This window comes from Pteronotus mesoamericanus, unplaced genomic scaffold (genome assembly GCF_021234165.1).
Source record: "Pteronotus mesoamericanus isolate MK-2021 breed Mesoamerican mustached bat unplaced genomic scaffold, CSHL_Meso_final contig_94, whole genome shotgun sequence".
Classification (NCBI taxonomy): Eukaryota; Metazoa; Chordata; class Mammalia; order Chiroptera; family Mormoopidae; genus Pteronotus; species Pteronotus mesoamericanus.
Genome location: NW_026555285.1, coordinates 6,441,632 through 6,456,990, shown reverse-complemented (window position 1 = coordinate 6,456,990; position 15,359 = coordinate 6,441,632).

Below are 15,359 nucleotides of genomic sequence, written 5' to 3'. Positions count from 1 at the left end.
AGTGTGGTGATTGTGAGAGGGGGATGGGGTTAGTGTAAGTAGAAGATGATATAACTGGGAAATGCTAATCACGAAAAATGCAATGAAAAAAGATTTTTTTTCATTTACATGCATAAGAGAAAAAAGATATAATTTTTAATACTCTATTTGATTATACGAATATTATGAAATGAGCTTGACAATTTTTTTTTTGATTCTTCTGGAATAACTGATAATGTAGATAAAAATTTATTGTTTCTCAAGAAGTTGATGGTATTTACCTGAAAAAACATTTGGGCTTACAGTTTTTTTTGTGAGGGGAGGTTGTCAGTTACAGTTTTGTCTCATTAAAACTTATTGGTCTATCCAAGTTTCCTACTTCTTCTGCCAATTTTGACATTTGATATTTTTTCAATTTGTTCAGGTTTTTAAATTTTTTAGTTCATAAATGTTAAGTATTTTAATGCTTTTTGAAAAGGTTTGCTGCTGGTAGAGATTTCAAGCAGTATAGAAAAGTTTAAAGAAGAAATGAAAAATGCATCTCAAATACTATGCCCCAGAAATAATCATAATGAAAACATCTCTATATATGTATATAGTTATAATTTTTATAGCAGGCTTTTCTCTGTAGAATCACAATATTATTAATAATAGAAAATGTACATAGTACTTAATATTATTACACACAGCTACAGATAGAAGAATTATATACATGTATATACAAATGGAAGAATAAATGCCTAGATAGTTAAATGATGGATAAATAGATAGATAAATAGGTACCCTGAATATAGTCCTATTATGATACCCGTAACAAAAAAAAAATTGCATTTATTGATTACAAGAACATTTCCCATGGGATTTTGCACATAATAAGAGTGGAAAACCTATTTTTCACACCATTACAGCTAGCTGGTTTCTGACACCTATATTATGCTATAAAAATTTTATCAAATACATATGTAAGGAAATGAATGAATGAATGTCCAATGCTATGTGCAAACACTGTTCTGTGATTTACTTACACTTTGTTTATGTAATTCTCCCCAGACCCTTGCAAGAAAGAGAGCATCATCCTTGTTTTACAGTTGAGGAAACTAACTTGTCCAGGGTTTAACAAATGACAACTAACTGGTGAGATTCTAACATCAGATCTAACCCTGATACCTGCTCTCTTTCCACGCTGATAATCAAAGCAAATGTCCCACAAAAAGGGAAACAAAAATGTAAAAGGACTGAAAGAAATTACACGGTCGACAGTTCCTTCTTTGAACAAAAGTGCCTTTTAGACACCAAGTATTGGGATAAGAAGTAACTGGATTTTACCCTGTCTGGTGTGGTTCAGTGGATTGAGTGCCAGCCTGCGAATGAAAGGATTGCCAGTTCGATTCCCAGTCAGGGCACATGTCTGGGTTGAAAGCCAGGTCCCCAGCAGGAGTACTTGAGAGGTAACCACACTTTGATGTTTCTCTCCCTCTCTTTCTCCCTCTCTTCTCCTCTCTCTATAAATAAATAAATAAATAAAATATTTAAAAAAAAAAGAAGTAACTGGATTTTGGTGACTCGTAATTACAGTCCTTTGTATCGTAAGTTCTGTGCTAAGCAAATGAAACATGTGATCTCATGGTTAGGATGTGCTCTGCAGCATGGGGAAGGATGAAAGGGGGACATACAAGAAAGATGGTTTCCAGAGACTTTATATGCAAAGGCGGGAAAAAAAGAAGGTAGGCAATGCTGGGAGAGAGGGATTGTTAGGAAATGCCCCACCTGGTTTCAGGGGCTGTAGCCTCACCAATAGGCAAGAGGACCCCAAGACTGGAGCTAATAAAGGAGGCCTTGGGAAAACAGGCCACTGGGGAAACAAAATCTGTTCCCCTGGCAGAGGCACAGCCCCTGCCTCCCTCATATCACCCTGTTTGGCCCTGTGATGGTTGGTTGTTGATGATGGGAAGTTCTCTCAAGAAGAAGGATAGCCTAAGCCAGACATAGGCCGGTATGGGCCGTAGACAAGGACTTGGGGGACACAGAGAAAGGGCAAAAAGGCCTGCACCCCCCGGCTCAGCTTGTACCTGGCCAAAGTCCTCATTCTATCTGAAAGAAGTGTCCTTATCTCTTGGTGGCTCTGCTCTGCCCTGTCCACCTGGCTCAGGCTTGAAGCAATACTAAAGGCAGGTACAGCCCTAAACTGGATCCTGTGTTTCCAGGCAACAATCAGGCCTAGAAGTAAGTTCCTCTAAGCAAGCTTGTTCTTCCCTCAAAAGCGATGATAACCAGCTCATACTGGGAAGGAGATTTACATTATTCATAGACCCTGACCTGAGGCAGATCTCTTGTGCTCCTCCAATTGCTATCTATGATCTCTGTCTGTTTTCTGTACACAGAGCTTTTTGACATTGATTGACGAGCTTTGCTGTATACCCTTGTGTATATGGTTCTCAATAAAAGCCTTTGGACACAGGGGTTTGAGGCCTTCTCTACTAGAGGGGAGAGGCATGTCCCCTCTCCTGGCAAACAGAGAAGTGTTTCCTACGACTCGCGTTTATTCTCTTCATCTGTGACAACCCCGGGACGTGCTCTGCAGGATTTAGAGCCCAGTTACCTCCTCAGCTGGCTCAGGACTGTAGCCCTCAGATCCAGGAGCGCCCGCGCCCCCTGCTCCCCTGCCAGAAGGGACAATTTCCACATAAACAGTGACCAGCAGAAAAAAGCTCCCTGTGGGGAGCAAAAGTAGAGCTGCATCCCTCCTTAGTCCTCTTTCTAAAATAATACCCGCTTGGGGCCACCAATGAAGAAAAAATGCCCTTTCTAGGGTGACTAATTAGAAGACTGTTTCCCCTTCCTCCTTCACTAGACCTCGAGCTGAGGAAGAGCAGAATTCAACCCCTATTACATCAGCTTGTAGGGAAAAACCACGCTGCCACCTTGCCTCCTGGAGAGAGCTCCTGGTTAGGCTGTCCCCATCATTGCTCACTTCCTTTAAGGTCACTTTAACAACTCATTAGAACAGATCACAGTGGGCTTTATGATATCTTTCATTTAAGATGAACAAATATGTCAATAAAAAGAATTACAACTCAATTGGAGGCTAGGGACGTGGACTGGATAGCTTATGTTCTGGTGTTTTGTATATTACCAGAAACCTCAATTAAGAATTTCAGATGCCTTAAATTACTTTCAAATATCACCCATTTTCTAAGAAGGTAGTACTCTGAGGGAGGGTGAATTAAAAAAAAAAAAAATTGGGAGACCTTATTGATTTCTTTTCTTTTAATTCTTAATTTTTTGTTGACATATGTAACACACACAGAAAAGTGTACAAATTGTAAGTGAACACCCCAATACATTTTTACAAAATGAATACATCCAAGTAGCCAGCACCCAAGTTAAGAAATAGAATTAGTACTAGAACCCCAGATGACCTTCATGTCTCCTAGTTACTGTTCATCATCCACAGACAACCACTGCTCTGACTTCCCATGCCCCGGGCAGGCTTTGGCCGTTTGTGCACTCTTCTGTAAATGGGATCATTCAGTATGTACTCTTTTCTGCCTGGCTTCTTTCCCTTAAACTTTTTTGTGAGGCTGATACATGTTGTTGCCAGTAAAATAGTTTCGTCAGTCTCACTGCTGTATAGTATGCCCTTGAAGAAATGTACCACAAATTATTTAATTCATTCTACTATTAATAGACATTTGAGTCATTTCCATTTTGGAGCTAAGGTGAATAGTTGCCAGCCATTTTCAATGTCTGATGACTGTTACACACCTTCCAAAAGCCACACCAAATGCAAATGTGAAATTCAAGGGCTGACAAATTGCTGTGGCTGTAGGAAGCAAAAATAACTGTAGATCACTTTCTTTGCTTGGAAAACATATAGATATGGTTACTGTATAAGGTAGTTATATGCAATTCACTGCATAATGCTAATAGTCATTAGCCAGGAAGATGCAAACATTATTGTTGAATTTGCAAGTCAAGAATATGAGTCTATGTAATCCCAGCTGGTTATTTTTTACCCTTTAACAAAACTTGGTAACTTTTTCCTTTAGCAAAACTTGGTTAACTTTTTCATCATACGATAATGTGACACTACTAGAATTTAATACATACACCATGCTGATTAATTTAAAACTCAGTGAGGTAGGTGGCTACTGGCATTGCTCCCATTTTCCAGAAAAGGGAGTTAGGCCAATCCCCTTACCTCCCTTGCACCCTGTTCATGATGATGAGTTGGTACTGGCTTCAGGCTGTGAGCTGAGAGCAGTCCCCAGCAGTCATGACCACACAGTCAGACTCGCTGGCACAATGCCCAAGTTGTCGGGAAGGCTGTGGGGGGAGCCACAGTCTTCAGGTGGGAGGAATTCTGGATTTCTATTAATATCTTAGATTTTTACAGTACTCTACCTCCAGAGCACTTTGAACACTCTTTCAGAAGAGCTGGTCAGAGTTTGTGACTCACATGCCAGCATTAGGAGAAATTATTTGAAGATGGGCCTTTACATGGCTCTCTCCTTGATTTCTAATTCCCAGGTATTATGTTCACAAAGGATTACATACGTCAAGTATATCAAAATGCACTTATCCAAATAGCAAAAAAAAAAAAAAAAAAAAAAAAAAGCCCAAGTTTGTGATATAGTAATAATATATGTGCTTCCTTATTGACACATTATATAACATGATCCAGAGGTGGAAAAATAATTTACATAATTTCAAAGTAATCACATTTGAAGATATCTATAACAACTACAATATATATTAAAATCTTTTAATTTCTATTGGTGACAAAGTGAAAAATACTAATACTGTGGTTTGCTGCTTAGCTTTATAGTTGAAAAAGAATTTAAATTTACCTTAAAGGTTAAATAAAACTCAAGATATGTCCCTTTTCCCCATCTAAACCCATGGCCCCCTGAATTCCATCACAATCCTATAAAATCTATTCCCACTACAATGCCCCAAAGGTAGCCCTTGGCCCTAGCTGCTGTGGCTCAGTGGATTGAGCACTTGCCTGCGAACCAAGGGGTCACTGGTTCAATTCCCAGTCAGGACACATGCTTGGGTTCTGGGCCAGGTCTCCATAGGGGGCATGTGAGAGGCAACCACACAGTGATGTTTCTCTTCCTCTCTTTCTCTCTCACTTCCTTCTGTCTAAAACTAAATAAATAAAATCTTTTTAAAAAAAATTCTGAAAACATGAAAGTAAACAGACAACAGTCCAAAACCTATGGGACATAGGAAAGGGAGTCCTCAGAGGGAAGTTCATAGCAATACAGACTTACCTAAAAAAGATAGAAACATTTCAAATAAACAACCTAGCCCTACCTCTACAAGAACTGGAGGAACGACAACAAAGTGCAGAGAGAGTAGAAGGAAGGAAGGAAATAACCAACATTAGAGCAGAATTAAATGACATAGAGACTAAAAGAACAATTCAAAGGATCAATAGATCCAGGAGCTTGTTCTTTGAAAAGATAAACAAAATCAACAAGCCTTTAACCAGACTCATTAAGAAAATAAGGAGAGAGGATCCCAATAAATAAAATCAGAAACAAAAGAGGGGAAATTACAACCAATACCACAGAAATACAAAGGATTGTAAGAAGTTACAATAAACAACTATGTGCCAAGAAATTTGACAATCTAGGTGAAATGGACAAATTTCTAGAAACATGTAATCTTCCAATACTGAATCAAGAAGAAGCAGAAAGCCTAAACAGGCCAGTAACAGCTAGTGAAATAGAAACAGTAATCAAAAAACTCCTGGCACACAAAATCCCTGGACTGAACATTTTCACAGGAGAATTTTACAAAACATTTCAGAAGAGCTAACCCCTGTCCTTCTCAAACTGTTCTTAAAAACTACAAGAAAAGAGAAGACTCCTAAGCTCTTCTTATGAGACCAGCAGCATCCTAATCCCAAAATCAGATAAAGATACAACAAAGAAAGAAAACTACAGGCCAATATTGCTGATGAACATAGACACTAAAAACCTCAACAAAATATTGGCAAACTGCATCCAGAAACACCTTAAAAATATCATCCACCATCATCAAATGGGATTCATCCCAGGGATGCAAGGATGGTACAATATTTGTGAATCCGTAAACATAATACATCACATAAACAAAAAGAAAGACAAAACTCACATGATCATATCAATAGATGTGGGAAAAGCATTTGATAAGATACAGCATCCATTTATGATAAAAAACACTCAGCAAAGTGGAGGGAGCATACCTCTACATAATAAAGGTCATATACGAGAAACCTACAGCCAACATCATATTCAACACACAAAAACTAAAGGCTTGTCACAAAGATCAGGAAAAAGACAAGGGTGTCCACTTTCACCACTTCTATTCAACATAGTATTGGAAGTTCTAGCCAAAGCAATCAGACAAGAAAAATAAAATAAAGGTTCCAAATTGGAAAAGAGGAAGTAAAACTGTCATTGTTTGCAAATGACATGATAGTATATATATAAAACCCTGGACTCCACTAAAAACTACTCGAACTAATAAGTGAATTTGGAAAAACAACGAGATACAAAGTCAATATTCAGAAATACAAGGCATTTTTGTATACTAACAATGAAATATCAGAAACAGAAATCAGGAAAAAAAAATCCAATGCTATAGCAACAAGAAAAATAAAGTATCTAGGAAGAAACTTAACCAAGGAGACAAAAGACCTGCATGCAGAAAACTATACAACACTGAATAAAGAAATTAAGGAAGACACAAATAAATGGAAGCATATACCATGTTCATGGATCGGGAGAATTAACATCATCAAAATGTCCATACTATCCAAAGCAATCAATAAAAATCCTTATTAAAATAAGGATTTTAAAAAATCCTTATTAAAATAAAAATCCTTATTAAAATAAGGATTTTAAAAAATCCTTATTAAAATATCAATGACATATTTCACAGATATAGAACAAACATTTCAAAAACTTATATGGAATCTGCCCTGGCTTATGTGGCTCAGTAGATTGAGTGCTGGCCTGCGAAACAAAAGGTCTCTAGTTCGATTCCCAGAAGGGCACATGCCTGAGTTGAGGGCTAGGTCCCCAGTTGGGGCATATGAGAGACAACCACACATACATATTTCTTTCCCTCTCTTTCTCCTTCCCTTTCCCTCTCTTAAAGAAAAGAAAAGAACAGAATAAATTCTGTTTGAAAACAAACATACAAAAAACAAAACAAAACAAAGATTGCCCCTGTGCTGGACAGACACATATACAATTCTAAACAGCTTTACGTGTCTGGAACCCCTCTCCAGAAAGCTGGATCCTGGGCCAGTTAGGCCAGAGTTTGTGACTATGATTCTCAGACTTTGCTAGTGTAGCCAGAAAAGATTTGACCTAGAATTTAATCACTGCCTTTTCTCATCTATTCCTGAAATGGTTCCCTGTGGCAGGTTGCAAAACAAGCCTTCTTTTCCATGATGTTCTTGGTCTTTGGAAACAATCAATGAAGTTTAGAGGAAATCTAGGAATTATTGTTAATTTTAAGTTGATGCCAATTGGGTTATTAAAAAAGTATATTTTTTAGAGATGCATGCTGAAGGATAGAGGGATAAGTAACACATCTGGGATTTGTGATTAAAACTAAAGGGGAATTAAAGAAACAAAGAGTGGTAAAAATGTGAGAATTCTAGACTCTGTCTAGAATTGTGATGGTTATATGGGGGTTAAAATATTTATTGTAGTGTATATTTAAATTTTTTATCATTAGCAACCATAAAAGTAATTTTTGGACCAGGAAGTTAGGTAGAGAATGATTTTTGATATTGCTAGTTTTCTTTTTTACAATAATCATTTTATTTACTTCCATGCACAATACAATGAGTCAGTTGTATTGTCTTAGCATAAATATGCAAATATTCAAGATGTAAAAATTGGTTTCACTCACACCTTTTTGCCAGTTGTAGGACATCATCTTTCCCTCCAGGAGTTTATATTCAAGTTGGAAAGAGATCATGTATGCACATGAAACCACAGTTGGGAAACAGCATGAAACAGAGTATGGTATAAGTGCTAAAACATGTAACGAAAATGGAAAATGTGACAGGAGTTCAGGAAAGGAGGAGATCAGTGAGGACTGGTGACTTTGAGTTAGCAGTTGCTGCCCACCAGTCTCAGAACTTTAGGTTCCTTATGTCTTGCTGGTCTAGGCATCGTTCTTTGTACTCGTGTCTCCACAGTGGAATTGCCTCTGGATTCTTAAAGCTCATAGAAAATAACATTCTTACTCCCAATTTCTTCCCACACTTTCCCCGTAGGAGACTGTATTTGACACATCTTTAGTCTCCGTGGATGTGTGCCCTCATTCTGCTTAGGGTCACTTTATTTCATCTTTCTATTCCAGACAGTGAACTGCAGCTCAGATGCTAAGTACTTACCTACTCAACCCAATGTGGACCCTGGCTCTGTATGGTGGTAGTAATGCTGGCCAGGCAGGCAGCCAGGGCACTTCTGTACCTGAACCCCACAGTAGCCTCAGAGGAGCACCCCTTCCTGCCAAATGCTGGGGCAGGCACTCTGGCTAGAAATAAAGCTTCATGAAGACCTGCCACAAGAAGGCAGTGAAAGTGATGGGGTGGGTGCCTTACTAGGACTGTTGAGCCCAACTGGCAGCAGCTGCTGGGGCCAAAAGCCAATCTTCAGAATGGGTATAAAAATCGCTCAGAGGAGAGGAAACATCTTTAGATGGCATTTAAGAAGACCTAAGTCTTGGATGATCAAAAATTTTTTTTTAATAATAATGAAATTAAAAAGTTGTTTTTCACATTGCTTAGGTCATTTAAGCCAAAGCAAGTTTTTCTTGTTGTTTTATTTTTTATCTTTTTATTTTTTCTTTTTTATCACCATTTATTCTTATTTGGAATTATCTGAGACACTACAACCCGGTTACCTGGCCAGGCTGAGTTGGCTGGAAGAGGACTTGGGATGCACATGTATGTTTGCTGCCATTCACACAAAGCTAGAGACAGCTATGATTCCAGTAGCCTTTTGATCCTCTCACGGCTTTATTCATGGCTTAGAATCAAAAGTGTGAAGCAAAAGGGAAAAGATCAAATTACACACACATAATATTTCTATCTCTTGTCTCCCCTAAAGTTTTATATATTTTCCATTATAGTATTTGTCACATGATTCTGTCTTATTTCTGTTGTATTCATGTTTTTACAATCTTATGTGTAAACTTTTTCTTTGTATGTTTCACCAGTAAAGAGCCTGGCATGTGTTAAGAAGTATTTATTAAATAAATATTTAGATAAATGACTAGTATACCTGTTACTAACATGTTTGATAAACAAGCTGAAACTAACTCACTCAGCAAAATCAGGTCTTATTTATCATGGAGGAAATGGTGCTAGTTTCATTCCTACCTTCCTGCACATCCCTTTAGATGAACCCTGGACTTCAGGAAGCACCATTCTGTGACGACCCAGGAATCCACAGCTCTCCTCCATGTGCAGTAGCTTCTGGCTGAGGAGGCAGTGTGGACAAGCTGGTATTGGCATGTGACTGTCACTGGGCCTGGCAAAGCTGGCCCGATTGCACTGCCCAATATAGGGTTATCTGATCCCCAAGAACAGCAAAAACAGTAAGAGGAGTGGGGAGGCCTGGCTTTTGAGTCATTTGGCAAGTGCCTGGAAATACTGTCCCCAGAGTTTTCCCAATGAGCCTTCCATTTCTTGTCACAGTACCCAAAACGCCATCATCATTAATGAGTCATGCTTTGGGGTATTTTAGAGATTCCAATTAGTGACTGATTTCTTAACTTGGTATCAGTAAGATTCTGGAATGGGGAAAGAGATGGGGAAAGAGATGTGGAAATAGGTGGGGAGAGGACAAAATAAAAGAAATAACATGGGATATAGACATTGCTCTCCTTCTAGTGGTTGCTTATGCAGAATAATACTTTCTAGAATATCCTCAGCTCTTCCAAAGTTGTCCCCAAAATATTAAGAACCCCAGGAGTTCAGGACTCTCCACACAAACTTGTAAACACATGCTTTCTCTTCCAGCCACAGAGAACCTGAAAACTCAAGCATATGAGAGAAAAAAGAGAGAAGGAAAAGATCAAAACAAAGTGTGTTGCTTCAGAAGGCACTGTAATCCTGGCATAACCCAGACCCACATATCCAGGTTCCCTTGTCTATCCAGAAAAGACTGAGGACCTGAAAAAGAATCCTGTTCTAAATAAAGGCTAAGCACTTAAAAGGAAACACAGAACTGTATTTGCTTTGTCCCAAATTGGAATGTCATTTCAGACATATATGTTAACCTTTACCTATGAAGTCCTAAAAAGGGAAAGTAAGTTGCTTTTCGTTTACATGCAATGAGTCTCCTTTATTAACTAGTGGGTTTAACTTTATTGACTCCTGGTCCAGGAGAGGCTGTCAATTGGGTCCACCCTCACAAGCCCACTGGTGGAGCTGCAGCTTTAACCACTAGACCACTGCCATAGGCACAAGCCAGCTCCTGGAATCTGCATTTCATTTGACTTCCAAGTGATTTGTTTGCTTTCTCTGCTCATTGTAAGTAAATATTCATTCTTGTACGTAATTTTGCATTTGTGATTTTGCATTCCTTTTCATGAAGAGGCTCCCGTATTATATAACTTCCAGTCCCACAAAGTTGGATCTACTTTTTATACACTCATAGTATGCATAATTATATGAGAAATCTCAATTCATGAGTTTCTTTGTACTTATGATTTTTAATTAATGAGAATGTTTTCTGCATAATGCTTTGGAAGCAAGTAATGAAATTAGGGGAAAAAAGCAGATAGTAGGGATTTCCAATTTTAGAAACATAACAAGTGTTCTACTTAGTCCCCAATCTTTTATCTATCTGCATGCACAAAAATGCATAACAGCTAATACCTTTAGTCCTCATAGGCAGCCCTGAGGTAGGTACTCTAATTGTCCTCATTTTACAGAAAAGTAAACTGAGGCATAGGAAAGTTAAGCAAATTTCCTAAGGTTATGTCTAATATACAAGATACATCTGAAAGTTGACCTGGCCATCTGCTTCCTGGATCCAGGGTCTGGACCTTTAAGCAATGTCACTTGTGTAAAATAATTATTTATGTTTGAGATGATATCACAGTTCCACAGAAATAATATATTTATTTTGTCTGCTGTTGACAAATACTCCCTGCTTCTTTCAGAATTCCAGTTAGTGAAGTTGTTTCACTTTCAATTTTCTCCCTTCCTCAACTAGAAATGAGAGACATCTCTGGGAGACCAGAGTCGTATGACACGTGGTAAGGGATTATGTGGGCCCAGTGGTGCCCCAAAGATACCAGTCCCAATCTCTAGAACCTGTTAATGTTATTTTATATGGTAAATTTTTAGCATATGGGGCTAAAATTAAGGATTTTGAGATGAGGAGATTATTCTGAAGTATATGAGAGGTCCCTAAACACTATCAAAATTGTCCTTTCAGGGGAATGGCCAAGGGAGATTAGACACACATGGAGAGAGGCCAATGTGAAGACAGGTAGAAAATGGAGGGATGTAACCACAAGGCAAAGAACATCAGAAAACACTGGCAGCTTCCAGAAGCTCAAAGAAGAAAGAAACTAACTCTCCTCCAGAGCCCCTACAGAATGTTTAGCTTTGCTGATATCTTGACTTCAGATTTCTGGACTCCGTAACTGTGAAAGAACAAATTTCTGTTGTTTTAAGCCATCAAGTCTGTGTTAGTTTGTTATAGCAGCAATAGGAAATTAATAGAGAAATCATTACACGATAGCCAATAGTTTGAATGTAATAATAATCATAGTACAGTGGATGCACTGTATGACATACAGCCCTCCATTTAATAGTCCCCTCAAGGTGAATGAAGAACCTGAGGCCACACAGCTACTCAACGGCAGAATGAGGATTTGAACCCAGGTCTGTGCAACTTCAAAGGCCATGAACAGAAACCCTCTACTATGCTGTCAATTCCAACACCTTACATGGAAATTTATTAACCTAAAATGACAGCCAAACTGCAACAGTTGTCCATGATCTCTCTGAGGCTAGATTTATTAATTAAACTTTCCTCCTTTGCCCATACAACCTCGCACAGTTGGTTATACCTTGGTTTATTTTAGCACCACTTTTAAAAAGTGATGGAGAAACCACTGTTAGCCCTTTTTCCAAAAGAAAGAAATGGAGACACAAAGAACTTAAGGCACTTGCAGAATACCTCTCCCAGAGCGTGGTCCTGAGACTTTTACTCTCACCACTCTAATGTACCCCTGCAGAATCTTGGTCAGGTCCTGTGAGAAATAACTGGCAACTTTCCACTTTCTTAAGTGGTGTTTTAGTTTGTGTAGTAGGTGTGTGAGTTCTCTGTGCGCAAATGTTCACTAAACCATCACAAAATGCAGAAGCAGCCAGGCTTTGTCACCACGGTGATAAAATCACAGAATGATTCCTGCTCAAAATGAAACTTGTAAAAATCTGTTGCCAGTGGGTTGTGTGCATTTTTCCCATTTTAACAACATGTACTTCTCTCTTCATTAAAAACATTAGGTCACAAAAGCCAGCCTCATCTACATCTTTACAATGTTGTTTATAATCTTCCTGCATGTGGGAGATGGAACCCGTAATGAGGCAGCCAAATTGAATTTCCCTGAGGATTTTGTCCTGACTTAGAATACTTTCAGAATCTGTTCAGAATGCTCCTATTTTTCAGTAATCCCTCTGAAGCCATTTATTTTGAGCCAGCTTTTCAGGGATAGGACATCAATTGTGTGCCAGTTATTGGGAATTATAACATAGCTGATGAAGTCTGACAACACAGAGTCCATTGGATTGGCAGGAGATTACACGAAGCTGTTATAGAAGTCAGCAACTATTAAGCTGAAAATGTTTCTGAGCAGAGAGAGTATAAAAATAAGGAAATAGATTCTATCCTGTCACCTGACATCTCACTTGTGGTCTCTAAGTTAAGCCTTGTATGAGTTGTCCCTCTCCTGCAATTCTTTTTACCTGCCCTCGCACTTTTTTCACACATATTCCCACCTACTACCTCCCTCCCTCCTTCAAGAAGTATCAGCAAAACTAAGAGTAAGGATGAAAAGTGGGTTGATGCTTATGGCTATGCAATGGTGGGAGGTAAATTCAGCCACATCACAGACTCTGTTATGTTCAGAAAAGGACAGGAGGCATATTATCTAATGAGGTTTTAGCTGACTCATAAAATCCAAAATACTTCACAAATGCATCCACTGGAAGGGTATTTTATGTCAGCCTCCCCCTTCCCGTAATACACATAATATGCTCAGGAGAAGCTCATGGGAGGGGCAGTGGTAAAGTGTTTCAACCTTTTTGACAACATCATCTAAAATTACCTTGTGATCCAAACATTGCACTTTCATGATCCTATTCTAAGAAGAAAGAAAAGGTGCCCTAGTCTATCAGGGTATTTGTGTGAGGGTGTTTATTGCAGCATAGTGCTCAGTGGTAAAAACCTGGTAGCAACAATTTGCATTTCCTGTAGTAGGGAATGGTTGAAGAAAGTAAAGAAAATATATACATTGTGGAATATTATGCATCTATTTTAAAAAATGCATTATATTTATGTGCATGAATCTGGAAAGATGTCTATACAGATAATTAAGTAAGAAATATTGGTTGCAGCATAATGCAAATAATACTATATGATCAAACTTTAAATAATGGGCTTAGTTTCCTCAGAAGGAATATCATCTGTAAGTTTGAGACAGACTCATCAGCTTATTCATAATGCAAAAGAGCTGTGAATCTTAAATTGGATTTGTTTCAATCTAGCTAAGGGGCTGAATTTAATAATATGTACATGACCCGCCCAAGTTTACATTACCCTGGTAATCCCCAAGAAGTAATAATACCTTTTACCCTCCAGAGAAATCCCTTACAGTTGCAGTTCTGATAGGATGTTAGGTTCAGTGGTAGGATGAAAGAAAGGATTTTATATCTGCCTTTTCAAAACATGCCTATGTCTTACCCCAGATCTACTGAATCTAAATTCCCAGAAGATTGGAAATGGGAGATGGAGAAAAAGTCCAGAATGTGTAAAAGTGCCCAAGGTGATCTAGCCACTGTTTCCTCCCTCATTTGATCCAATTGAAAATAACTATCTTAAAGTACAAATGCCCTGCTTCGAATATCAAGAGATAGCTGTAAGGATGACAGTGACAATAGCAGTTACAATGTGCCAAACACTGGTCAAAGGCTACTAGCATAAACTAAGTCATTTAGTTCTCACAAAAACCCACAACAGAGGTGTTAATGATCATTATCCCCATTTTACAGCTGAGAATATAAAGCTTAAGAATCATGCCCATGATTACAGAGCTAGCTAATGGTACAGTCAGGGTTTATAACCCAGGAAATCTGGCTTCAGAGTTCATATCTAAAGATGTGATCCAGAGCGTGTGAAATAGGGCACACTCATGAGCTCAATGAAACATTTTTATGCTTGTCTCTCATTTAACCTGTTCCTTGGATGAGACCTAAAGGGTTCTTCTATTTTAATCAGAGCTCAGACATTGCCTCCTCCTCATCACTGAAGGGGCCTTGCCCTTTGAATTGTTCAGTGTATTTGGAGAAATAATTCTGAGAAAATATGCTCTACTATTTCTCTTTCTTTTTCTTCCCCCAGTTCTTCCCCTGCCATGGAAACAGGCTCATTTTATAAGCAGAGAATTGTACTGAATCTTCATTAGTAGTCTGCAAAAATCCCATGATGTCTACATTTTTACCATGATCCTAACAGGTGTCACTTTCCAGACCTGTCTTTAAAATTAGCCTGTGAGTACTGGCTTGCCTCTGAAATCACTTGCTTAACAGGAAGAAGAGGTAGCTAAGGAGACAGGTATATAAACGCCCTCTTCTCTAAATAGGTTTGCTTTCAGCCTAAAACATGAAAATTCAGTCTTCTTGCCTTCAAAAATTATTATGTTGTAAGAAGAAAAATATCCTGAGTTAAAGCTCTGTTTTGCCACTATTGAACAGTATGTTTTCGACCAAGTCACTCAACTTTCTAAGCCTATCATTTATAAAATGGGACCAACAATTTCTGCTCTATTTACATCGCAAGATTGTTGTGCAGATCCAAAAAAGAACCCAGGTCTTCCGGCTTCATGCACAAGATGTCTATCCCTCCTTCTAATACCTTTTCATTTTTTCATTCATTCATTCATTCATTCACTCATTCAATATGTATTGTATCTTCCAAGAGTTAAAAATATGTGTTGGGAGGTTGGGAGAAAGAAAGCAGAGATGTACCCCAGATTGGGGAAGAGCTTTGAAGGCAGAAAAATGAAGTGATTAAAAGCATAGTATACGCAGGGACCTACAACAGCCCATGACCCCATATCCT